At 36.2% G+C, this 27,045-nt stretch overlaps 1 protein-coding gene across 1 annotated transcript in view; it reads left to right on the top strand.

Moving 5' to 3' along the window:
- The window catches only part of LOC145677726 (uncharacterized), a 448,147-nt gene that overhangs the window by 217,079 nt on the left and 204,023 nt on the right, over positions 1-27,045 (top strand). The gene's annotated exons all lie outside the window — the stretch shown is intronic.

The following is a 27,045-nucleotide window of genomic DNA, read 5'->3' as shown; positions in this document are numbered from 1 at the left end:
AGCGCGTATTACTCCACGAAGATCGAAAATGGTAGAAATCAACCGTTTCCGGTTTTAACGTTGATTGCCATAGAACAACAACGGTCTCTAATACTCTCACCTTTTGGTGCAACTGGTGCTGGTTTTGATTTCCGATGGGGGACACTTGATCAAAAAAAAGGTGTAACAGCTTTTTTCAGACCAGCCATCCTGAGTAAGATTTTCCTGGATTTTGCTAATTCACAAAGCCAAATATAGAAGTGGTACCTATTCATACAGGTCCTAGACCGCTTTCTTAGTTGCACATTTCTTTCTTCCCCTTCTCTAGATAGTGCACTCATCGAGGAAAGTCATATCTCGTACTTGGCGTACTTCAGACCATAAATGCCGGCAATGCCTACAAATACGTCTAAAATAAATAAATTGGTAATAGATAGCGACAAACGATGTTTTAGAATCGATTTAATGTTTCAAGATAACATAACTAGCTGTGTAACATTTTACAAAAAAGAGCGGACTTAGTTAAAATTTACTAGTACCTTTTCATTTCAATATCGACTTACATAGAGCAAAAAGGGTTAAAAAATCGAATTTTTAGATTGGATTCAACGTCCCCCCCCCCCAAAAAAAAATAGGCTTCATCACCTCCGTGGACCTTGCATTGAAACCAGAAGTGATAGAAATCATGAACCATTTCCGGTTTCAAGGTTGAATGCCTTAGAACAAAAACTATAATATATATCGACATGCGGTTATTTGGAATCAATTCAACATTTCAAGAAAGAATATCATTTCCACTGTACTACTGTACTAAAACTAAAGTGGTAAAAGTTGACTAGTACTTTCGGTTTCAGTGCTAATCACCAAAGAACGAAAAGTGTTACAAATAGCACCAAATGAGTTTTCTTAACAGAAAAAAGCTGCAATATAACGCTCTACTTAAACCGAAAGTAGTAGAAATTTCGTAGTAGTTCCAGTTTTAATAATGATCTTTGTAGAGCAGAATGTATGGAATATCAGAAATGTTTATTAATCGATTCAACGTCTCTCGAAACCAGAAATGATTGAAATATTTAATATTCCTTCTGATTTAAATATGGATTTTTCAAGGAGTAGAAACTGTAAGAGAAATGGAGCAGCTGTTTTATTTTTTTAAAGAATCAATTCAGGTTCCCAAGAACTGATTCCATTTCCTCTCTTAACCCTCAAACCAAACCGAAAGTGGTGGAAATCAAACATTTCTGCTTTAAATTTTATCAGCCATATAACGAAAACTATAATAGATGGCAACAAGTGTTTTTTTAATCGATTCACCATCAACGTCAATATCATCTCAACGTGTATTACTCTGCTAAAACAGTAAGTAGTATAATTTTCTAGAACTTTCGGTTTTAACGTTGATCATCATAAAAGACGGTATTAGATATCTACAAATGGAATCAACTCAATGTGTTAAGAAAATATAACATGTCCACTCGCAACACTCTACTAAAACGAAAAGCGGTAGAAAGTAACTGTTACATCTGGTTTCCGTATTGATCTTCATAAAGAAGAAACGATAAGAAATATCGAGAAGCTCTTTTTGGGATCTTACGTCCCGAGAAAAGATACCGTCTCCACTCGAATTACTGCACTAAAACCACTTGTGGTAAAACTTTACTAGCACTTCAACCGAAATTGGTAATAGATAGCGACAAGAGGGTTCCTTTAAATCGATTCTGGGTCTCAACCCATATTACTTCACTTAAATCCGAAGTGGTACTACCTTACTAGTAGTTCCGGGTTTAATATTGATTAGGATAGTTAATAAAGTGGTAAGATATATATCGAGAAGCTGATTTTTGGGGATCGATTATGTCCCAAGAAAAATATATAATCTCCACCTGTAAGACTCTACTCAAACCGGAAGTAGTAAAAAATTTATTAGTCCTTCTGGTTTCAACAATTTGACCCCCATATAATAAAAATGGCAATTCAAAGCGATAGGAGGTTTCTTGAATTGATTCTGCGTCTCAGGAAAATATGCCATCTCCAGCCGTAACACTCTACTTAAACCGGAAATGTTATCAATTTACCAATAGGCCTACCTCCGGTTTCAATACTAATTTGCATAGTGCAGAAGCGGTAAAAGATATTAAGAAGCTGTTCTTTGAAATCAGTTAGAGCCTTAAGAAAAGATTTCGTCTTCTTCTGCATCTATCTACTAAGAACGGAAGTTCTATAAATTGTCTGCTTAACATGGTACATCTCTCACTATCTCTCTATTGCGGCCGAAAGTTGTATGTGGATGTTTCAACATTGAATTTATGTAGTTTGGAAGTTCACCATGGTCTCACAACTGTGAAACAAAATTCACTTCTATAATACTAAAACAATAATTGTTTGAGTTATAATGACTCTCAGAACTGTAGTTAATATTACTGTTTTATTTTATACATACCTTGTGGTTGTTATTTGAACATTTATTTGCTTTAACCTTTTATCATTCTGATAGGTAAGGCAGTTAGTACATGGCCGATTTTTAGAGATAACAAATCAAATTTCGTACAATTACCTTTAAAAGTTAATGGCTTAGGCCCTAGTTGTCTTAGAGAGACATACGGTATATCAATAAATAGGACGCGTAGATTATAATGAAGATTTAGGAAATATATGACTTACGTACCTTCAGCGAATCGTTGCCTCAGAGAAATAAGGAAAATATAAATTTGGCCAAAAGTATGGTTCATATTTTATCCTGGCCCGCGTGAGTTCTAAATTGGCCATAATTGTTCTAAATGATATATACATCAGATGATCCACTATTCGTATAATACGCAGTAGATCACCATCCATTCTTATGTTAAAAAAAAGTGTTATTTTTACGGCGCACCCAGGTTGCGAATAATAACTAATTACAACTGTGTGTGATATAAATTTCCTCTAGTACGAAGATACAGAGCTCTTTGAGGCGTATTACCCCCTTAAATGCAGGCAACACTTCTAACTCCACTGTATGATTGGTTGTCAAACCTCACTAATTACCGGCGCAAAGAGATTACATGTCTGTACATACATACATACATACATACATATACTGTTTATATCGAGAAAAGTCCATGTTTCCGCTGAAATAGTCAGAATGCACCTGCAAAGGAGGGGAAAGTCATATAAGTTAAGCATGTGGGGAGAAAGCTGTATAACTTACATACGATCGAACATTTAATCTTCCCTTTAAAATAAGTTATACAACTTACAAACTATAATTTTGCTATATATATATATAATATACAGGGTGTTAATGAACTAGACCGACAAATTGAAACTGATGATTCTTCAGATCAAAATAAGAAAAAAAGTTTATATTAACCTGTGGTCCAAAGTGCATACTCTCAGAGCTAGAACTGTCCAAAACTGTGGGAAAATGAACTTTGAGGGCGAATACCTCCAAAACTACTAGCTATTGTGCTGAGTCTATATATTTCTGTCTTAGATCCAATCTGCTCTATCCAAAAATGCATGATTCTGAATCGTTCAGTGGTGGCGCAAGGGAGTCCACCACAGAAAGTGAGAGCCCCGGATATTCCGTTACATCAGATGAGCCCAATTCATGACAGATGGAACAAATCATTACATCTGCAGGTTCATGCTAAAGGAGACACACATCAATAAAATGTAATGACTTTGGAAGAATTGATTCAACGAAGATTTGCGAGAAAATGGGAGTATTGATTCAACGAAGATTTGCGAGAAAATGGGAGTATCCTCGAAAAAGAAAACGAAAATAAGAACAATAGATACATTGTTCTTCATCACAAATTTACTTGGTAGGAAATCTAAAGTGGGGGCCCTTCCCATAAGGTGCACACTACCACTGACTCACCATTTACCTCCTTTGCCTCTCCCATGTAACGAATAGCAGATTGTTTACAACGTATAGAAGCTGATGACGTATAAAAGCAACAATAGTGGTCATTTAGATTTTTATGGCAATTTAGCCCATTACGTATGTGGTATGATGTCCTTCGGCCAACTGTTAACAAATAGTCATTTTGATTCGCAACACGGGCGGCTCAAAAGCTAGCTTATCAAGCATTGATCTGATGCTATGTGCATCTGATCAACAAACCTTTTAGATGAAACATGGTTATCAATGAACAGTTCAAAGATTCGATACACTGTAACTGATCACATAATCTCTTTTGTGAAAACATTAATGAAGCTATACTGATATTATTATTATTATTATTATTATTATTAAAAATTAACAGAATGTAGAAATTCTTCTCTCTCTTGAAAGAGAATGTAGTAAATTCAGGTATTTAAGCTAGGTGAACATTTCCTTAAATAAGTTAAATATATCATTTGTATTTAAATTCTACTGATTACTTCGAGATTCTACAATATTTGTAGGTATGGATTCAGTGAATTATCTCGTAAGTGCGCCTATTCAAAAAGGCAGGTGTATATATAAAATATGTGTATATGTCAATTCTTGTCTAAAAAATTAACTGACTTCTATATTAATATTTCTACCCTGCTTTCTGAATGTTTAGAAGGTAAGTATATATTTTAATTTATTATAAAATATAAATTGCATTTGATAGCGTTCTATAAAATATTTTATATATTTATACTAATTACATTGATCTCTTGCCAGTTGAAATAATGTAATAATTCATTAAATCTTCATGAAGAGAAAGTATTTAAGATATAAAGATAATGTAACATTGTGAAAAGCAAAAAGAAGCAACATAATTAAAGTTTTTATACAATTTATTTTGTTGGAAACTTCACGTCAGTATTCATAGATGTGGAACAAAAATAAACACATAAGTAATAATTAATGGAAGTGTAATCTCACGTAGTTCAAAAAGTATTGAGCCTTTTCCCCATGAGATGGCGTTAGCTTCCTATGAGTTACAACGGATCAGACCTAACGTCAGTTGATAGCTGATAGTTGAAGCTGCATAGTAAATGAGCAAGAAGTGTTGGAACTTTTATAACCAGAGGTAAAGTATTGCCAGTGGCGGATTAGAAGGTGGAAACTGGGGGGGGGAAGCCAGAATCCAGGCTATGACAGGGATATCATGAGTTTATTATGAATTTTCAAAAATATACAAATAATAAATTCAGCTCTTTTTCTCACTCAAGAAACTGGGGGGGCTAAGCCCGGCCCCAAGCTAGATCTTCCACTGGGTATTGTCCCGTAAAGATGAGTTAAACTTCCCCACCCCCACCCGAAGAAATTCCGCTACACTTTACAATTTCGTTTCAATAAAGGTTCAAATGCTGCCTAGCCCGTGAAGAAATTTGTGCTATTTATAGCCAACATTGTTATCAAAAGCAGCAGCCGAAACATGGTCTAGTCGCTTTTGTTCTAGAAATGTCGAAGTCCAAAGTGTTTCTCGCGGTGGTCGTCCAATCACAGAAAAAAATGTATGATGTTCTGGCAAAAGCCAAGCAAAACCTGTACGACAGATTCGGGCTTGTGCTGTCGAAAAGCAGTTCGAGTGTACCTAAGAATTAAAATATGGGCGGAATCGGCATATAATCAATCATGACATCGCCAATGACCTAAATATCCATCATCAAACAGTATTAAACACTTTGGAGAAAGCTGGCTACAAAAAGAAGCTCGGCGTTTGAACACCACATGATTTGGCTGAAAAACATTTACTCGATCGAATTTCTACTTATGAATCTCAACTGAAACGTAACGAACTCGGGTCATTTCTGAAGTGGTTGCTCACAAGTATTCAGAAGTGGATAATCTACAACAATAATACGAAAAAGATCATGATCGAAGTTATGGGAAGCTACACTGATGACCAAGATTGTTACACTGTGCGTTTGGTGGGATTGGAAGGACATCGTACATCACGAGGTGCTGTCACGGGACAGAACGATAGATTCGGACCTGTACTGTGAACAATTATAGGGAGTTCGCCTAACAATTCAAAAGAAACAGCCAAAACTGGTCAACAGAAAGGGTGTCGCAAGCCACGTTGTCAACACCGAACTTCATACTTTTTTAACGACTAGACAGAGATTGAGAAAACATGGCTAGGAGACTTTAGTGTGTACACATATAAGCTGGACAGAACACCGTCAGATTACATTTATCTCGTTCTGCAGAACTCCCTGAGTGGTGTTAGTTTAAAAGAAGCCTGTGAAAACGACATGTCACATGTTTTTGACCAGAAACAACAGAAATTCTATAGCGACGGGATTATGATGTTGCCGGAAAAATGGCAGAAGGTCATCGAACAAAATAGTGTATATCTGGTTTCATAGTGCTGTTTTCAAATAGCAATAAATGTATTCAGAATTTTAATCTCCATAGATTGAATACATTTTAGACAACCTAATGTTATTAAACAATGTCTGATTCTTATAAGGTAATTACAGTGACGAGGATAATAAGTTGAAAATGGAAGATCAAATAAAGGGTGTTCAAATTTCAGTGTTACATATAATTTCATAATAAACGAAAAAAAATGAAAAGTAAAAAATTTAATATTGGAATGAAAAGAACACGTGTTCCGGTTAACAATGGAAAATGGTGTCAGACAAGTGTTTTGCTCTTTAATTACAGTAGGCAATCAGTCATTTGTTACAGTTTTACAATGACATTTGCGCTTAAACGCACGTCAAAATTTTACGCAGGAGAGACATCAATTTACCGCTTAGATCATGTGACCTGACATTTTTGTGTTGTGTGTGAAGTTATTCGGAAGAACATGTGTATGCCAACAACTTACAAACAGTTCACGATCTTAAGGACAACATTATCTCTGCTATCTCAATTGACAGAATAAACTTAACGACTTAAATTCAATTTAGATCCTCCACGATTGCTTATGGCATGGTAAACTGAACAGAACCTAATCAAATCTAAACCTCCCTAATGTGTACTGTATAATTTGCCAAGGGTTAATGGACTTTATGCCAAAGTTATTGTTAAGGACACCGATTTCTCTGTAACTTTGGGGGGAGACATTCAGATGTGTGTTTGGTTGCAGAAGGCATATATGAAGATTTTAAGACAAATTAAATTCAAGTTATGCTAAATATTGTATATTCATAAATACCATGCTGGGGCCCATATGAGCTTTGGGAGGTCCTGGGCCCCCAGGATCGGCACCTTGGATATCGTCACTGCGTATTCCAATTATATCCCAGATATATCTAACTATTCCTACAGAAAATGTAATATAACTTTGTTTTAGAAGTGCTCGAGAAGAAGTTTTTTAAATATATCTTATTGGAACAAAGTTTTAAGAATTATACTGAGACGAATGCTCAATAAGTGTGTCCCCGTACTCCAACTTCTTTTGTGCTCAATAATTGAATCTCTGTACCCCATCTTTCTTTATGCTCAATAAGTGTATCCCCGTACCTCAACTTCCTTTATGCAACTCATGTTGCCGGTAACTGAGAATTATAAAACATGAATATTTATATAGAGCACATACTAGTTCATGTGTAATTCCTTGAAATGGTTGTGATAGTTCCCACAGTGCGCAGGGCATTTTTATTAAATTGTGATCTTTTGCATATTCAGCCGTTTATAACTCAAAAACAAGGTGTTTCTCGATCTAAGTTTATTAGAACTTTTTATCATGTAAATATAAGGAATCAACTCCTGGAGTTTAGTTACTGAATTTCTAAACATAATGAACAGGCCAAAATATAGTTCTCGTACTGTTTCCAACTATGTCTATGTTATGTTGCAAAATATGCCATAACTTTGTTTTCAAAGTGTTTGACAAGAAAAAATGTTTTAAATAGGTCCTACTGCAAAATAGTTTGGAGAATTAATGACTTTTGTATGAACAAATGTTTTCCACAAAATCGTATTTTCTTATATATATAAATAAATATTTTTATCTATACAAATCTATACCGTTGACTTAGCGTACTTCAAAGTGATTTTATCGTAAAGACCATAGTTTGGAAGAGATCATAAGCAGTATAGAAGGTTTTGGTTCGTATCCTAAGAGGGAAGGGGAAGACTTGAAAGAGGAAGGGCTGGTTTAAAATCTTGTGAAAAATAAGAGTATCTTACGATTTTTTCATGTTAGGAAGATGAAACTCTGCATGTAACCTCATTTGTAAAAACCAGTTAACATACACATATGCCTTACAATCTGAAAAAAAAAAATTGTTACGTGTCGCTTATATACAAACAAAGATTAAAGAATGATGGTGATGTTTTAAATGAACATTCATTTTTATTTAACTTAGATTTTATTTAATCTATTAATTACATTTTATATTTGAGGTAAAAAAAAATGCAGGACCTGATTTCAGAAACTGTCAAAGTTCGCTTCAAACATATCATAAGCATATCTGAATACCTAACATAACACGGCACACACATCAAGCCGACAATCTATCTAATGCCAACCCTTTTGTAGCATGTTACGGTCACTATCAAGCCAGTCGATTTCCGTTTACAGATGCAGCCCGAATCCCTGAAATGTTCATTTCACTTACGAATGTTCGTCCCCGCAGGGGTGAATCCAGAGGGCAGAAGACGAAACTTTTTATTTGATATATAAATAAAACCCATCGCAGAGTTTGAAGCTCTTTAAAGTAACTCTACCGCCTTTTACCAGAAGTCTGTCCTTGATCCGCCCCTGCTTTCCCGTAGGTACCCAATATTTGGTACGGAAATGCTGTTACACAGTAATCACAGACTTGTTTACATGATAATCAAGCAGACAGAAAGATCTCTGCTCACCAGTTAATGCCATTTTCCTTAACAGTTCGCTGCTGACTCTTAGCGGTAGAAAGTGGAAACTAAACTTTGAAAGTTAACATTTCGAAGCGGATGTCCACAGAATAAATTTCTGAAATCGGGTCCATATTTTGACTTGTCCTGTACATACCATTTAACAAAGGGAATCCGATTGATACAATAATAACTCTTACATATAAAAATTACTACATTAGGTAGATTTTCTTCCCTTAGTATGTAGCGATAACATTCTAATTTTTACCAACGTGACTTCAATTTCAAGCCGTTACTAGTAGCTCGTAGCTTCTAGTGTATACGACAGCGATTGTATTATTGATTCGTTATAATCCTATTTAAAATATTAAAAGTATTTTTTTAGCTTATACTACAAGACATTCTTGTGTAGAAACAATGTTTATCACTTCCGAAAATAAAATTTCAGCGAAAGTATAAGCAACATAGAAGGAAACAAATTGTATGACGTTATAACCCTTATAGAAACTCTTTCACCAGGACATAAGGAAAGCTGCTAAAACCTTGCTGAAAGTGTCGTCAAAAGAAATTCTACTCCGGAGAGAGATATTTTTCTCTTTTCTTCGTCTGTAATGTTGTTCTCTTGTATTATTCCACTGATAAATTCAGTTTTCTCAATTCCGATGTCTACGACGTTTCTTCTTCCATTTTCTTCCTCTGCTATTCTTTTTCTCCACTTACAGAAATGGAACTATAACCCTTTAGGTCCTCTTGTTGTTGTAAAGAGTTTCGTGTGCAAAAGGGCAAAGAAATGTTAAGAGAGGAAGTTACCCATGAAGACGACTCTTTGACCTTCCCTTCTTTCTCTAGTATACGTACACTCACACACGAGGGAATTCCTGCGAAGCTACCACACCAAGGGGAACCTGATATTGGATAGCCAATGCACAGGTTGGGACCTGTTCCCTACGTATATTGACTTTTTTTCTTCCTTCTCCATCCGCTTTGCTTTGCTGACCAGCTGGATTGAACGGGTGAAAGAGGAAGTCCAAAGATAACTCAAGCCATGGGCATGTGTGTGTGTCAGGACCTTTTATTGAATTCGTGCAATCTAGAAAAAAGAAAGAATGACGGAGTAAGAAAAATTGTCGAGAAACCAAAAGAAAAAATGAAGAAAAAAATATTGGTTGCCGTTGGGGATATCGAAAAGAAGTCGAAGACAGAAATAATGAAAGGAGACAATTCCTTTTTTTTTTCTTTCATTTATTTATTAAAAGTTGGATACTCACTTCCTTTCCCAGAGTGGAATGTTCAGTTATTTAATTAGGAAATTCTCTAAGTACTGTGAAATCGAAAGCAGTAAAGAGCAGAAGTAGAACATAAAATACAGTCAATCCAGAAGCGTCATTTCAGATTTTGCTTGGGGGGGGGGGGCAAGACTCCTTGATTTAAGTAAAATTTCTCGTTTTTTCACTGATTTACCATTATTCTTTTGATAAAATCTATATAAATCTCAAACTCAGGGGGGGGCAATTGCCCCTCCCTGCCCCCTTCCTAAATGACGCCCCTGAGTCAATCATTATCCAACAATAAAACTTTCGGAATAGAATTTTAAACATTATACTCTGAGTACAAAGAAGAATCCGCCCTCTACAAAGAAATGTATTATTTTCTTCAGCCCTACAAGCATATGTACTTGTACGCAAAATCTCACTGAGGTGTGGCGAAACTCGGAGTTACTTAGACAATTTTACATAAGATTTTGAAAGTACTGATTAACAAAACTATTTGATTGGAATGTGTTAAACAAGATAATGAAGAAAATATCTTTCTGAATGTGTGAGACTGGAATATGTCGTAATGTAGGAACATCATAAGATTTTGAAAAAATTAATAAAAAATATGTAACTGGAATGTATCTTAATATGGAAAGATAATAAGATTTTGAAAGCATTTAATAGAAGTGTATAATAGAATATGTATTAATGTAGGAAGATAATATAATAAGTAGGTAGTTTTTCTATAACAGTCATGTAAATTTCTAGCTTACGCGATTGCAAAGTACTGATGCTAAATTCCAAACACACGAAATTGTACTGCAGAAGACATATACAAGCAGACATGCCGCTTGCAACATTACAAAAGGTCTAGCAAATACATAAATTATGAATAATGTCTTCGCAAGCTGAGACTGAAAACCGAATTTACATTAAGTCTCAACCATTAGTCTAGTAAAATTAATTCACAGTATAAATGCAAAACATGGTTTGGGTCCTAGAGACCCACTGTGTACATTAGGGTTAAAAGGCAAGGTCATAATATTTAATTTCATGATATAAATGAGAGATTGTCCTAAATGGAGTAGGTTTCTGGGAATACTTGTCATAATCACTCAACAAATTAGAGCCAAGGTGGCTTGGATCGGTAAGGCGCGTACATATCAACAGAAAATCTCAGGTTAAATCCATCCGGGTGGGTTTTATTGGGATCACGCTATAAAAATATAATGTTAGTACGTACGTTCGTCTGTCTGCTACTCCACACAATAATTCTTGAACGAAAGAATAATATGAATTCCGTTGTTTGGAATAGATAGCTAGAGCAATTATTTCGGCCGAGGTCGTTAATGGCGTCAATCCATTATCATCTTTATTGTTAACGATGATTTTTGCAATGACTAATCCATATTCCATACATGGAAATATGTGCAGAGTTACAATTTTTTGAGTTTAAAAAGTATTTTTTTAAGATTAAAAGTATTTTCGACGTTAACAGATTGTTTGGTTAAACTTCAAAATATATCGGTAAGGTCTAAACCTTACATAGAGTATAAGAGGGTATATAATACTGATTGCTTCAACTATCAGCATAGGTTCATTGATAAATGTAAGATTCGTGTGACCCTCTGTACTTTCTTTACCGGAGTTTATTTATCATTTTACCCTCGTTCAAATACAACTAGGGAGTTCACTTAGTATCTTTAGTGCCTGGGGAGGTAAAAGCTGGCATCGTACACCACCTTTTCTATGTATCGTGGAGTCTTCCCTTCACACTATCCATGAGCTTGATTAGTCTACCCTGTAATGAAGTGCACTTTAACCTTTACCTTCACGTCATAAATAATTCATCGTCATTGCGTTCGTTTCGTCGACTTTCCGAAATTACTTCTTGTTACTTCCCCTCACTTGGAAACTGAAGTGTGTACATATCAATGTTTACCAACGAAAACTACTTCAAGTTTCGATACATAGGGACTGAGCAAACAGCATTCTCTGCAACATAAAGAGAACCTTATACAACATAAAGTTATATCTAAATACTATAGTTAAGATCAATTCATGCAAGACAAATTGTGTCTAGCGTATATGTTCACTTGTATGAATGTGAAACTGATAAAAAAAAGCCTTTCACTACTACTAATAAGGTTAGCAGTAAGGTAATATTACTGGAACGGTCCTTACTAATAAATAGTGAAATTAGTAAAATTTTTGAATTACATTGACACCTTGGAAAAGGGACCAGTGTTCAGTATGGGATGTAACATGTGTAGATACTTTTGCACCATCTCACTTAACGTCAACTAGAAAAGAAGTGGGAAGTAAAGCAGAGACAGCGTGTATGCGGAAACATTCTAAGTATTCAAAACTTAAAGAAGATCACATTTTTATTGCGTTTACCACGGGAACAATGGGTGTTTTTTAGCAAAGAAGCCAGAACAATTTTGAAGGAATTGGGATCAAATTTAATTAACCAATCAGAAGATCCTAGAAACGGTTATTTTCTGACACAAAGGATAAGCCTAGCCATACAAAGACTCAACGCAATAAGCATATTAAACTCCTTCACATCTTCACACAAGCTGGATGAAATTTTTTTATCTAAAATAAATATAAGCAAAGACTATTCGGGAAAGTTAACTTAAAAACATTCGCATTCTGTATTAAGTATTCTGTATTATTATTAAGTATTCTGCCCTTCGGCAGGTTCTGGGACTAAAGAGTTTTTATTTTAATTTTAGATTTAGGCCTGGATATGTTTCTTCCACGTTTTTCGATCCTCAGCTTTCTCTTTTAACTCCTAATATTTTTTTCTGTTTCTCAAATCGTCGATCAGTTGTGTTCTTCTTCCTATTCCTCGCTTTCCTTCCATCTTTCCTTCTATGACAGTATAAAGAAGACAATTTCTTCGCAAGATGTGTCCAATCCAATTGGCCTTTCTACGAAGGATGCTGGCTAGAAGTGACCTTTTCTATCCTATTTGTTTTAAAACATCTTCGTTTGTTGCTCTCTCTGTTCATTTTATCTTCTCCATCTTCCTCCAACACCACATTTCGAAGCTCTCTAAATTCCGTAATGTCCAAGTCTCTGAACCATACAGCCCAATGCTCCATATATAGCACTTGACCAACTTCTTCTCAAGTCCAATATTGAGTTTGCTAGTTAATAGTGATCTTTTCTTGATGAATGTGTTTTTCGCTTTGGCAATTCTTGATCTGATCTCTGTGGTACAATAGGCGTCTCTTGTCAAAATACTTCCCAGTTACTTGAAATTCTTGATGTCTTCAAGTTCTCTTTCTTCTACTCTGACCCGTAAGGGCGCGATTCCGCGGGATATTCTCATGACGTTCGACTTTTCGACGTTTATTTCCATTCCATATAGTTTTCCGGTGTCAACTATTTTGTCAATCATCTCCTGTAGTCCTTCTTCGGTTCTAGCTATAATAACTGTATCATCTGCATACTTGATCTTGTTAATGATCTGCCCTCCAATCTTGAAATCTCAAATTCCCATTAATGTTTCCTTCATTAAACGTTCACTGTAAATGTTGAATAATTGTGGCGACATACTACACCCTTGCCTGACTCCTCTTCCGATCTCCACACTACTGGTTTCTCCTTCATTCAAGCGCAACTTCACTCGTTGTCCTATATACAAGTTTCGAATGAGTCGTTGGTCTCTCCAGGTGACTCCGATTTCTTTAAGTATTTTCAAAAGTTTCGTCCAGTTGACCCGGTCGAAAGCTTTTTGACAGTCGATGAAGCACAAACATAGTTCTTCCTTCACATCAAGAATTCGTTCTGATATAATTCTCATCAACCCATCTCTGGTGCATTTTCCTTTCCGGAATCCAAACTGATCTTCTTCTAACATCTCTTCTATCTTACTTTCCAGTCGCCTGTTCAGTATGAGTGCAATTATATTTCCAGTGTGGGAAATAAGGCTAATGATTCTGTGCTTGCTGCATTTCTTTGCTTGCTTTTTCTTAGGCAATGCAATCATTGTAACATCAAGAAAATCCTTTGGCCATTCTCCACTCAGGTAGATCTTGTTAATAAATAAAGTCAGTACTTTCGTTGCATTGTCTCCTAATCCCTTGAGCAAATCTACTGGTATGTCGTCGTCACCAGTGGCCTTTTTCGTTCGCATGTCTGATTGCTTGTATTACTTCACATTTCAATATATTGGGTGGTTCCTTTTTCTTCATCATCCACCTCTTCCTCTGCTTCCATCGCAATATCTTTGGGGCGATTCTTCTGCTCATACAGATCTTTTATGTATTCCTCCCAAATTCTAAGGATTCCTTGATGGTGAGTGACCACATTTCCTTGTTGATCTTCGATTCCAAACGTTCGTATACTTTTGTTAGCTTTCCCTTCTAATTCTTGTGCTTTCTAATATATGAGATCATATCTGCCGCGCCGTTGAAGTTCCATTATTTCTTCACATATCTGTTCCATGTACTTTCTTTGGCTTTGTCCGTCTCTCTTCTCAATTCATTATTCAGCCTTTTGTATTCATTGATGTCCGTGGTTTTTGTCCTTCTGCGTTCCTCCATCTTCTAAAGCATCGCTTCAGTTATTCATGGTTTTCTCGATGCTCTTTCCATCCTGCAAATGTTATTGTGGAGCGTGTCTAATAGAATCTGTTTAACTTTTCCCCAACTATTTTCTACATTGCCGACCATATCACAGATTGCACAGATTTTTTCAATCTCTTCTTTCGCATCTCTGTCGATATTTCTTAATCGCTCTAAGTTCCGTTTTCGATTCCTCCTCCCATTTTTCTTGATCGACTTTAACCAGGTTTGCACTTCCGCCACTAGAAGATTGTGGTCCCGAATCAATGTCCGCTCCTGGTAGTGTCTTCACGTCTCGTACACCATTCCTGAAACGGTGCTTCACAAGAATGTAATCTATTTGGTAGCGTTTCTTATCTCCTGGACTTTTCCACATGTACAGCTTGGTTTATCTTTTCTTGAACCACGTGTTAATCAGTACCAGATCATGTTGCCTGCAGAAATCGATAAGCATTTGACACCGATAGTTTCTTCTACCTAGTCCGAATGGTCTCATTGTCTTATTCGCAGCTACTACGCAGTTCAAGTTTCCCATTACTATGACACTGACCTTACCTCTTCCTTTCTGATGCAAAATGTCACTAATCTCATCATACATTACTTCTATTTTATTGTCATCATGGTCGGTTGTTCGTATATACACTTATATTATCACAATATCCATTGGTTTTGCACTTAGTTTCACAAACATCAATCGGTCACTGCAGCATTTCACTTTGGTTACACTTCTTGCTACTTCGTTCGTTATTGTTATCGCGACATTATTCTCGGCCTTAACGCCACCCGAATGGAATATTCTGTAATTTCCCGATACTGTCTCACTTTTTCCTGGTAATCTCACTTCACTCAAGCCTCCTATGTCCACTTTACATTTGTCCATTTCCATTTTTAAATTCTCAAGTTTACCCACACGTCTTTGAGTTCGTACGTTCCAGGTACCAAAGCTGAAATGAAAGTTATAATTTTCTCCTTTGATGATTCTTTCCGGAGTAGTCCCCTCCCGGAGATCCGAACGGGGGACTATTTTACCTCCGGAATTTTTTACCTCAGGAAAAACCATCATATTTATTTATACTCCTCCTTCGTCCCTTCTGGGAAAAAGATAATGTGGTAGTATCTCCATGCCCTTGTCCACATTATGATTCATCCGTCTTTTAAGATAGTTTCCCTCCTAAGGATAAGAAGGTGCCCTGACCTTTACCCGCTCATCTGCCCTCTGAGAAGGCTGTTGGCGCTTGATAGTGGCTGTTTCCTTATCCCGGGAGTCGGTCGGTCCCCAACTGCGTTAGCCGCCACAGACGTTGCCCGCTTTCTCCTGCGAGGTGTTGTAGGTTGGAATTTTCACTTCGTTTAGGATGAGATCCGAAGGCTTTCCTCAAACCTCTCCAGTACTTTTAGAAAGTATTTACTTGATTAATTTCGTCCTTGAATAAACATACAGGAACTTCCGAAGAAAGAATGACGGCCAGAGTTTTCGAACACGATTGTATACACAACACCCCATCTTCACATCATTTTGTGGGCCATATTAACAAGGCAGGATATTGGCTGTTCCAGTTACACTACGTTACAATTTACATCTCCCATGTTGTACTCAAGAATTTATATCAATCTTGAAACACAAGTACTTTGTATTAACCTCTAAAAAAAACTTTAAAGAAAATAACTTACAAAAGCTTGTATATTTTTGTACAAAGAAGACGTGTGTAATAAATTTTCATTTTAAATGATAAAAAAGTAAAATTCTCATACAATATCGAGAATTTGAAAGTCCGGAAATACGACTTACGACCATTCCGGGACTTTAACTCGATTCAACTGGCGGCTACACAGATCGCCATTTAATATTACCGCGTACAAAATTTCTTCTTCTCCACCTTACTGCCTTGCCGTCAATGTAGTCCTTCAACTCTGTGCCGCATTTTCCGAAATGAAAAATATCATAAATGTTTTCAATTAAGGAAGAGAATTTACCCAACAATCTTGTTTTAGATATCATATATAATATTCTCAATATAAAAGAACCGAATACATATTTCGTTTTTCATTCTGGAATACTCTTACTTGCAGTGTGAAGTTTATTTGTTTATGGAAGTTTTAGTGTCTCTTTACAGAAATGCGTTCACCGGAACCCTGTGCATCAAAGACTCACGTAGTAGCCTCTAGACTAGTTGGAGTTTCACAAACAACTAGGAGCAAAATCGATTCGTTGAATCTTATCATAGATAGAAAATCTAAAAATAATGATTTGCCTTAGTTAGTCAGTCTCTCATTATCTTTCTATGATTACTTTTTCCCTACTTCTTTTCGTCTATTTTTCTTATTTCAGACTGTGATTCATTATTGTAGAATGAAGGGAAGAATATTACAAGATTTATGAAGAATTTTCGATTACTACTACCACTCCAGTATTCGGTCAGCTCACTACTACTAGCCTTCCTTCCACCTCTATTTTCTTTCCAGATTTAATGATGAAAAATGTCTAATAAAGGTGCGCACCCATGTTAAGTGGCTCTTGTAACCCTATTTCGGAGGCATAATTGAAATTCTGACTACATGTCGACACCATCTGTCTGAAGTTCTCTTTCACTTAGGAATTTTCTCAATACGCGGTCACGCACACATTCACACAACGAGCGAAAGAAAATAGTCAAGTGCACTTTTCATCTGGTTAATGAACAAAGAAATGTGTGTATACGCAAAATTGAAATGCTAGGTAACTTTTTCTTTAATTAAAGGAAAGCGGCTATATATATATATATATATATATATATATATATATATATATATATATATATATATATATATATATATATATATAAAAATCATTTTTCCTGTTTTGAACTAGAGCTATGACTTTTCTTTTCTTTAACCCTCCAGTAATGGCTGCATATCCACAGGTACTACTGGTGGCCAAGAGTGAAGTTTTGAATATGAAGCACAGCAAACGTAGAATGGGCGAGTTATGTCGATTGCATGCAAAGTACCGTAGGATGTATTGAATTCTAGTTGAAAAGTCTTTTGGTTACGGATGTTTAAAGGAAGTGGTTGGATACTATCATAGAGGAAATTCCTATAATATAAAACAAGATCTTAGAGCAATGGTTTCCAACTTTGTTTGACCCCCTTTATAAGCCCAAGATGCTTCACACTTTCTTTCCTCCCCGTTCGTTGGTCATACATGCTTTTAGTCTCATCCCATCTGTGATTTCAAATGCAGCATTGAATTCTCAAATCTTCAATTATAATATACTAATAACCATATTACCGCGAGTTTATATTTACTAAGTTTTTAATTACATAAAAACATTGAATAGGAACAGAGAAAACAAAAATGTCAAACATATAGTGTCTGTGAAGTTTGCTAATGCTAAATGTATATTACAGCTGATGCTTCAGTCATAATAGCTCTCCTCACGTTCCCCAGGAGGATGCACTCAGGTTGCGAACTACTGTCAAAGATGTAAAATACCTGCGCCATCTTTATCAGACTATTGGTCTTTTCTTTAATCCTCCAGAGACGGGTGCATATCCACCAGCTACTAATGATGGCCAACAGTAAAGTTTTGAATATGAAATACAGCCGAATGGTTGTAAGCAGACATCTGCAGTGTAGGTACAGCACAGCACATGAAACCGGACGTTTCACGAGTGTGGAAACGTGTAATGAAAAATAAAATCGGTGTGGAAACAAACGCAAGTGTCTACATACATGAGATGGCAAAGGGAGACAATCACATAGGGTACGTTAGACGCAAAGTGGTCACTCCGTCGACTCGAAATTCGCCAGACTCGTCGCAATGACGCAAATGAAAGCTGTTACAAACAGGAAAACCGAAGCAAAGTCGAACATAGCTTAATGTAAGTATTGTTGGTATCAAATAAAAAATCTTGCTTTTTTCATATTAAAAAATATCAGTATTAGTTCACAACAAATGTATACTTTTCTGGCATCTAAGCCAGCTAACAAATGTATACTTAAAAATTGCGTTAAAACGAAAGTTAAGAGAAATTTTATGTAAGGCAGCATGGATGCTTCTTTTAGTTTCAGATTAATGACCTTGTCTCCGCCATATTTGAGAATTTCAACAAGTACAGACACTAGTAGGCATTTTGTAATAACACATTTAGAAGTATCTCATATATATGGTGTGAATCGAATGAAATTCGCAGCATAAAATGTGTAGCTGTAGAGGACAAGCTAACTTTAGTTTGAAAGTTCGCCGGACACCAATTACCGTAAAGGAAAGATTCGTCGTAGTAAATGTAGAGGGTTGCCGCTGTAAATTTAAAGATCGTTGTGTATGTGGATCATCGTTTGTGTTTGCAATGATAGAACTATACACGCGAATGCCTATTGTGCAATTAAGTAAGAAATAGCGGCCGTATAATGAGATTGCGAGGTTGGTAGATGTTCCGCAGAATTACCGTTCACGTGGTTCATCAATGGTTTACACAATGGAATCAGTGGTTCGCACAGTAGACATGCCCCCATTGGCCCCAAAATATATCGGATAACCTATATAGAGCTATAGTTTGAACCGGCCTAACTAACAGAACGACAAGGAGTATAATCGGGGGCATTGTGTGTGGCTTCCATGTGAGCACAAAAACAATAACTAATTGTTGCAGAGATTCAAATGTACGTTTTCCCTAGACATCTATTCGTCGCCGAAAACTCTACGATGGTGTCTGGGGATATTAGTAGGCAGATGTAAGGACAGTGGTATTCATCGGCCAGAATCTTTTCTGTCCTAAAACAATGACAGACGTGTTCATATTCGTACAGTTGCAGGTGAAGAAAACAACTGCGTCTGCGTGGGCCGGCCATCAGGATCCACGCTTGGCATTCTGGTATGTGTGGCAACACTTCGTTGACCTATGGTCTTCATTTAGGAGAGAATGAATAGTGACTAGGATATATGCTTCCAACCCTAGCTTTCTAGGCCTCCGGATGTAATCCCTATCAATCATGTGTGGAACATGCTGGGATGATGTTTGACTACCAGCCAGGCTCTAACAACCGGGGCACAGTGCAGGGGTTATGGTAAAAATGGGTATTTTGAAAAATAGAGAACTGTTGTTACTGGAAAACGTTTACTGTCAAAACCCTGAAAATATGTTATTCTTTTCCGTGATGCAATGTTCTGACTTCATGTAATGGATGCCGAAGTATACACGGAATTGTCCAAGTTACAGAGACATTAGATTGTGATGTCATAAGCCGTATTGATCGGCCAGCATATTCCTTATATCTTAATCTTATCGATCATAGCTTGAATTTTCTCGGTAGACGAATTGCGCGAGGAATCTACCACCCCGAGACCTTTCAAGTCTCTTCTGACCACTTTCATCAACTCATGTCGAACAGATGTGCCGCATTATGTGCTGTTTGATGTGACCATACACTTTACTAATGCGATCAGAATTCGATGTACTCTTGGCAACTTACATTAAATGTCTTCCCTTCATATTACTTTACTAGAATTCATTTCTGGTTTATCACATCCTGTTTATTTGCATTGTGTTGAATCCCATCCGTATTTTGATAATAAAACTGAAATAATATTTGTGCTCATATATTGGTCATTTAGTGTATATGAATCATATTTTCGAAAGTTGTGGATCAATATATATATATATATATATATATATATATATATATATAATTTCTTAGCAGTTGTCAAGCAGTAAGTATTTGTTTTCTTTGTACCTGTTACATATTGATATTGTCTTCTAAGTGAGAAAAGAAGTATGGGCAAGAACCACCAATCCAAAATGTAATAGCATTCTTTTTTATGCGGTGTATATATATATATATATATATATATATATATATATATATATATATATATATATATATATATATATATATATAATATTGCTTACGCGCGAATAATAAAAGTAGATATCACATTACATAAACTTAATTATGAAAGATAAGATTTTAACATTTTGCTACCAGTAAATATTGAAAGTTAGTGACACCGAGCAAAAATGTAAATAAATACTATAATAGTAAATAATACGAATAATAATCATTTCTTCACTGTCATTCGAGTGTACTTTCTAAAAATCTCTTTCATTTGGTAAATTTGATCCTTAAGGACTACATTCCTGGTAAAGTCATATTTCGTAGCTTTCATTTCCTCTAATTGTTTTCATAAGCTACTTTGAAATCTATTACTTAGATGTAGACTTGGTGAGACAATCTATTTTTTATGAGCAAATTCACACCATTAGCTAGAAGTAGTGAACAACGTTTTGGACAAGCAGTTAGTAAATATGAGAAATGTTGGTTTTAAAACATTGTGATTTATCGCTATGTGGATCATTATGGAAGACCATACAGTGTAAGCCGTTCTTCACCACATTATCTTGTCACCTCCAAGAGGCCTGGATTATTGGACCGTCACAGCCATCTCAGGTTCCGTACATATATAACGAGTATTTATCATAAATAACATAACGTGTTAATAATATTAACACTATTTTACTATTACAGTTCTGTAACAAGTAAGTTGTAGTGTGTGTGTGTGTGTGTGTGTACAGTATGTGCTTCGGCCCACATTTATGATAATCTGCAAACAAGAAGTGAGTAACTGCAAAAGATCTATTTGAAATATTTATCTTCACACCTCTACCCATGAAGTTGGATACAAACGTAATTCGCACGACGTTCCGTGTCAGTCTGTCCACAAAATGTGTGGTGTCGCATTAGTCAGCAGACGGCAGATAATATGCGCAACGCAGCTGTATTTAGCGTCATCAGGCATCGGTGGTGGTCGACGTGAGAACTTCTAGATGTAGTTGTGTTGCTCAGGTTCGTGGATTGGAATACAACACTATTGATATTGGCCAAATACTGATAATATGCGATAATGCCGAGAACATTAATGAATTAATAAAAACAACATACATAACTTGCAAACTGAAACGAGATTGAGTACAAATGCTGATTCAAAATTTAAAAGTTAGTGATTAACATAATTTAGTAGCTGATATAAAGAAAATCTTAGTAACAGCACATATATTATAAATCATATCAATGTTATATACAAATGAACATATTTCATCATCATCATCATTATACTTGTTCCGTCATTATTGATAGGTCAATTGCCGCAACTGAGAATCTTCCATGCTCCACGGTCTTCAGCTAACCTCTTCGTCGTCACGTACGATTTTTCTGTTTTGATAGAGTCTATCAATTTTTGCCTCCTTTGCCCTCTCCCTCTCTTTCCTACCACCGTACCCTCTAGCACTTCCCTCATGATACAGTTCTTCATGATACAAATTATAGAAAAGCATCAGGAAAAAAGAAGAAAGTTTGTATATGTTTTTTCATTGATGTGGTACTCTGTCATAGGCCTTTTCCAAGTCAGGAAGTATGGAGACGTATGAGGAACGTAGGATTGTCAGACAGAATAACCCAAAATTATATCCTATAATAAGCTAGACCCAAGTAAGATGTAATGTGGAATTAATACGCCAGATCCCTTCGGGTTGGGTTACACCCTGGCTCACCTTTAAGCCCGTACCTATTCAGCATTGTCTTGGGTGTTGTAACTAAAGATGTGAGGAATGAAATTCCCTAGTGTATGATGTTCAACAATGATATCGTACTATGTGATACAAACAGAGAAGTTGAGAGGAAAGTAGAAAGTTGAAGAAAGTCTTTGGAAAATAGAGGCCTAAAAATGAATAGGAAGAAAACTTAGTAAATCGTATTTAACGGAGAAAGAAATGGGGTAATAAAGCCACAAGACGAAAAATTGAATAAAGTCAATATATAATATATTTAGGCTCATCTGTTGCCAAGAATGGTGATCTGGACATGGAAATAACACAGGGAATCCAAGAGGGATAGCGAAATGGAAGAAAATATATGGTTCCAGAATCACGGAAAAAGAAAAATAAATAAAATAAAGTGGTGATTGATAAAACATAACAATGGTTAGGCTACCATGATTTCCGGAGCCAAACATGGCCATTAAAGAAAGCACATGAAGAACAGATCGAATTTTACCGTAATGAGAATGTTTTGCTGGATGTGTGAAATAAGAAGAAACTTGCAATGGTATGACCATCTAATGTGAAAACAAACTACTACGTAATCAGGTGAGTGATACTGATGAAAGTGGATGGGGGAAGAGTAGAGGAAGACCAAGAACGAAATTAAATGAACATGGCTAAGAATTATTTTAGGAAGAAAAGTCTAACATAGAACGAACTCCATAACAGAGCTTTCTGGAAGAGATTTATCAGAAGCGTCGACCCTACATAAGTGGGAAAAGACAGAGAGAAAGAAGAAACAGAAATAAACTCTCTACAATAGTAAACAGGTCATAAGCACAATTTCAACATTGTTTGACTCGGTTGTTCCAAAGTGTACCATCCGTTTTCATTGTTCTGCTAATTTTCGCATGGATATAATCCTAAACGTGGGAGCTAAAATACATAAGCTTCCAATGGGAATCGAAATCGAGTCTCCCGTGTCGTAAGCAGGGTTGAATTCAGGGGGTAGCCCGGGGGAATCTCCTCCCGAAGGAAATTCATTCGCCCCCCCCGGAGAAACTAAAACAATTCAGTCACAAAATGTAGAATTACTTCACCCAATAATTTGCTTTCTTTCCGTGCACGTGCAGACGAAATCCGATCTCTCAATATACATATAAATGACGCAGACCCATTCTATATAAATATTAAACATGTAACATCTAAGATAGAATACCAAATAGTCAATAAAACTTGTATTTCTTAACGCTATGACCGAGTTTGGTAGAACATGAAATTGTTAACTGTTGAAGAAAGGTTTGTATTTTAGTAGGTACTATACTCTCGCCCTATTAGTAGGTAGCACTAGCACAGGTTGAGATAGGAAAGGAAAGATAGGGAAGATCTTTCGATCATTCCATATGATCTCTGATGCCAACAGACTTCAGTTCTTGAAAATGTACAGTTCTTGCATTATTTGAAATAGGGCGCCTAAATCCCATTTCTCTCATCGGACGTAACGGACGTAAATGTGTTTTACGATTGTTAAAGTAAACACACCTTTCTTTAATTAAAAATAATTCAGTTAAAGGGCGAGATTCAGAGGCGTCATTTAAAGGGATCAGGGAGGAACAGTTACCCCTCCTGGATTAGAGACTTAAATAGAATTTATCAATATGATAGTAGTATATAAGTGAATGATTGCTATTGAAGGTGGTGAAGATCCTGCTCAGTGCCGTGCCATGGGGGAGGGGCAAGCGGGGTGACGGCCCCGGGCGCCGAAGTAAGGGGTGAAAAATTCGGGAGGGAAAAAGAAAAGAAAAGAAAAACAGAGGAATGAAACACATGTGCACATATATAAAATGAAAGGAAAAAAGTAATGAAAAGTGCTCAAAATCTATGGAAAGCAGGGTTTACTTTTAAAAATTTTCTCACCTTTTGCGGCTGGTCTGTCGACCTCACTCATATATATGGGGGTGCTGTCGTATACTCTCGCACCAAGCTCTGATTTTCCACGACACGGCACTAATCCTACTGAAGATTTCGTAAACTAATCTATTGATGTGTATGCAATGAAGAAACCGAGGCTAATATGCTTGATTTAGAATCAGAAGTGTGAGAAAGAATGATAACTTTTTCTTAAGATATTCCTATGTATGTTTGTTTTAGGACAAAAAATATTTGAGTTAATTTAAATCTTTTTAAAAACTTGTACATTAGTAACAAACAGTAACTACTGAATATAGGAAATAATAACAAAAATAGCTACTGTAAATAGCAGTTAAAGCTTAGTGTAAAATATTTTTGCCAGTCTTTATTTAATGTTTTAGATGAAATCAAACTATTGTTTTTTTTTTTTTAATTATAATCTCACATTGAATATTTATCAGCAATTAGTCTCAATATTAGGTAAGATGTGTATGTGAATGGAATTGTTAAATATGCTGCTTTCTTGCAAAAATACAGAAAAAAAACAACTCCCCCCCGAGGAGTGACATCCCCCCGGGTGAAAATGTCTGAATCCAACACTGGTCGTAAGCAGTGTATCAACCATATAGCCACGACGGTTTGCACGGAATACTATTGCCGAAACAGGCATCAATCCAAATCAGATTTTATATTAGCATGTTTACCTACAAAAGAACTCATGAGGCATATAAAATGACTAGATATTCAATTGCTGTTCTGTTCTTGGTCAATTTGAAAATATTAATATCCAAATATTCAATAAAATAATAAAAAGAAACTACCAATGTTATTGCAGAAATAAATTGTGTAATTTTCAACAAATCGACAGTAATAAATATTTCTATCAGCTGAAGTAAAATTATCATGCTTGCTACCTTGGAGGCTGTAATCTTGAATTTCGATTTTTTATTTGAATATAGAGTTTTATATAATATTTAAAAATTGAAATAGAAAAGCATCACTAACACAAGTGACTATGTTTGTGACTTAATAACTCTTGAATCACCCGACCGATCTCAATCATATTTTCAACATAGATGAGGTTTGGGCCTCAGATGGCTTTTATCATTTCACTTTGATGGTGAAACTTAGAGTTGGACGAGGGGGTTACATATATATATATATATATATATATATATATATATATATATATATATATATATATAACCTCTGAGAATAAAGTTCGGTATGATCCCGTAAATAAAAAGTAGATACAGTATGAATTAAACTTACCTTACTGTTCTTCGAAGTAGTCCCCTCCCACAGCTTTGTAACGCTGAGCACGGCTGTACATGTCCTGGAAACTTTTCGAGAAGTCTTCTTGCGGGATGGTGCTCAGAAGCCTCGTCACGTTCGTCTGGAATATCGACAAATCTCCTTTCAAAGCGAGTTTGAGGCATGGGAACAGGAAGAAGTCGGGAGGATTCAGATCTGGCGAGTATGGTGGATGGTCAATTTGCACCACTCCCTTTTGTACCAGGAATTGTCTGGCGAGCTGTGTGAGGGCGAGCATTGTTGTGAACCAGAAACCATGAACTTTGTTTGAGTACTGGGGTCGTACCCTTTGTACACGTTTCATGTAACGTCTCAAAATTTCCCTTTTCCCTCAGTCATTGGTGGGGATAAGTCTCGCAGATTCACGGCTAATGTTCAATTCCTCAGCAATAATTCGCACAGTTAATCAGCGATCGTTCATGATTAATGTCCTCAAATGTTCAATGTTTTGGTCTGTGCGAGAGCTCGACGGCCTTCCACTATGGGGGTTATCAGAAACACTATCCCACCCTTCTCGAAAACGGCCGAACCACTCGCAAACACACTTCAAGAACATTCCTTGATCTTCATAAACCTGTACCAGCATATCATGGGTTTCTTTCGGTGTCTTGCCAAGCTTAAAACAAAACTTCAAATTGATCCGTTGTTCGTTCATTTTACTGTTATCAGTTTGGAACTGGACATACTAACACTCACTTGGTATAAGCGTCTCACACAGACCACAGTTGACACACAACTGAACAACGGAGGGTCCACAATGGCAGCATATGTCGCTACTCGTGTGCAGTGTTTCGTTGCGCCAGTGTTGCCAGGTCGAGCACAGCTACTTCATTCACCGAACTTTATCGTCAGAGGATGTATATATAACGATATTAGAGTCCAATACGTACTTTTCGGAGACACTGAGATAAACAGTGACACTTCCGATATCGTTTAAATCCATATTCAGCCCCGCAACGTGGGAGAGATATATAAAAATGATCAAAAATGGCCGACATTAATGCCGAATTCCAAGTTTTCGGGGTCGCTGTGATGAACAGTGACACTTCGGATGCTGTTTAAATCCAAATTCAGGCCGCATTGCCCTTTATGTCCAAAATAAAACTTATCCTTCCCGTGCAAGGAATGGGAAATCTGCTAGTAAATTGTAAATTTTGTTCTAAGGTAACTATTTTTAATTTATTAAAAAATTGTAATACTGAATTTTGTAAGATACTTGATGTGAAATTTAAATTTAGTTTGAACATTATTAATTTCAAGCGGTATATCCTCACTAGTTTGATTTTTTTAGATAAAGAATAAATATTATAGATGATATCACACACAAACCCTTCTACGTAACTGGAAGCTTGTATTGTAATCAACGAAGTGTAAAGAAGGAAGGATATGGTAACTCGATAGTTTCATGGGTCAGAAAAAGAAGAAAAAATCTGATGATCAAACTTTTCAACAAGATTGGCCAATTTATCGACTGCTGCCACTTGTTTATCTTGCCAGAGGTAATCTGGTATTAGATGCTGGTGAACGATGTAGTGTTTAAGTTTGTACATATACTTCCCTCTTTTAGTCTTTTCTTTTTTCCAAAAGAATATACTCGCATATGTGTTGGCTCATACATTTCTAATCCCTCAAACTCAATTTGTTTGCTTTCGTTAGATCAGGAATGATGATGAAAGAGTCTAGTTAAGTTATATATACTAGAAGGATACAAAATCTATATAACATGCGTACATACAGTAGTTTTGAGCCCCAGCTCATCTATCACACTATA

The sequence above is a fragment of the Thermobia domestica genome, chromosome 2, assembly GCF_964235325.1.
Source record: "Thermobia domestica chromosome 2, izTheDome1.hap1.1, whole genome shotgun sequence".
Taxonomy (NCBI): domain Eukaryota; kingdom Metazoa; phylum Arthropoda; class Insecta; order Zygentoma; family Lepismatidae; genus Thermobia; species Thermobia domestica.
This window is presented reverse-complemented; position numbering and strand designations above follow the sequence as displayed.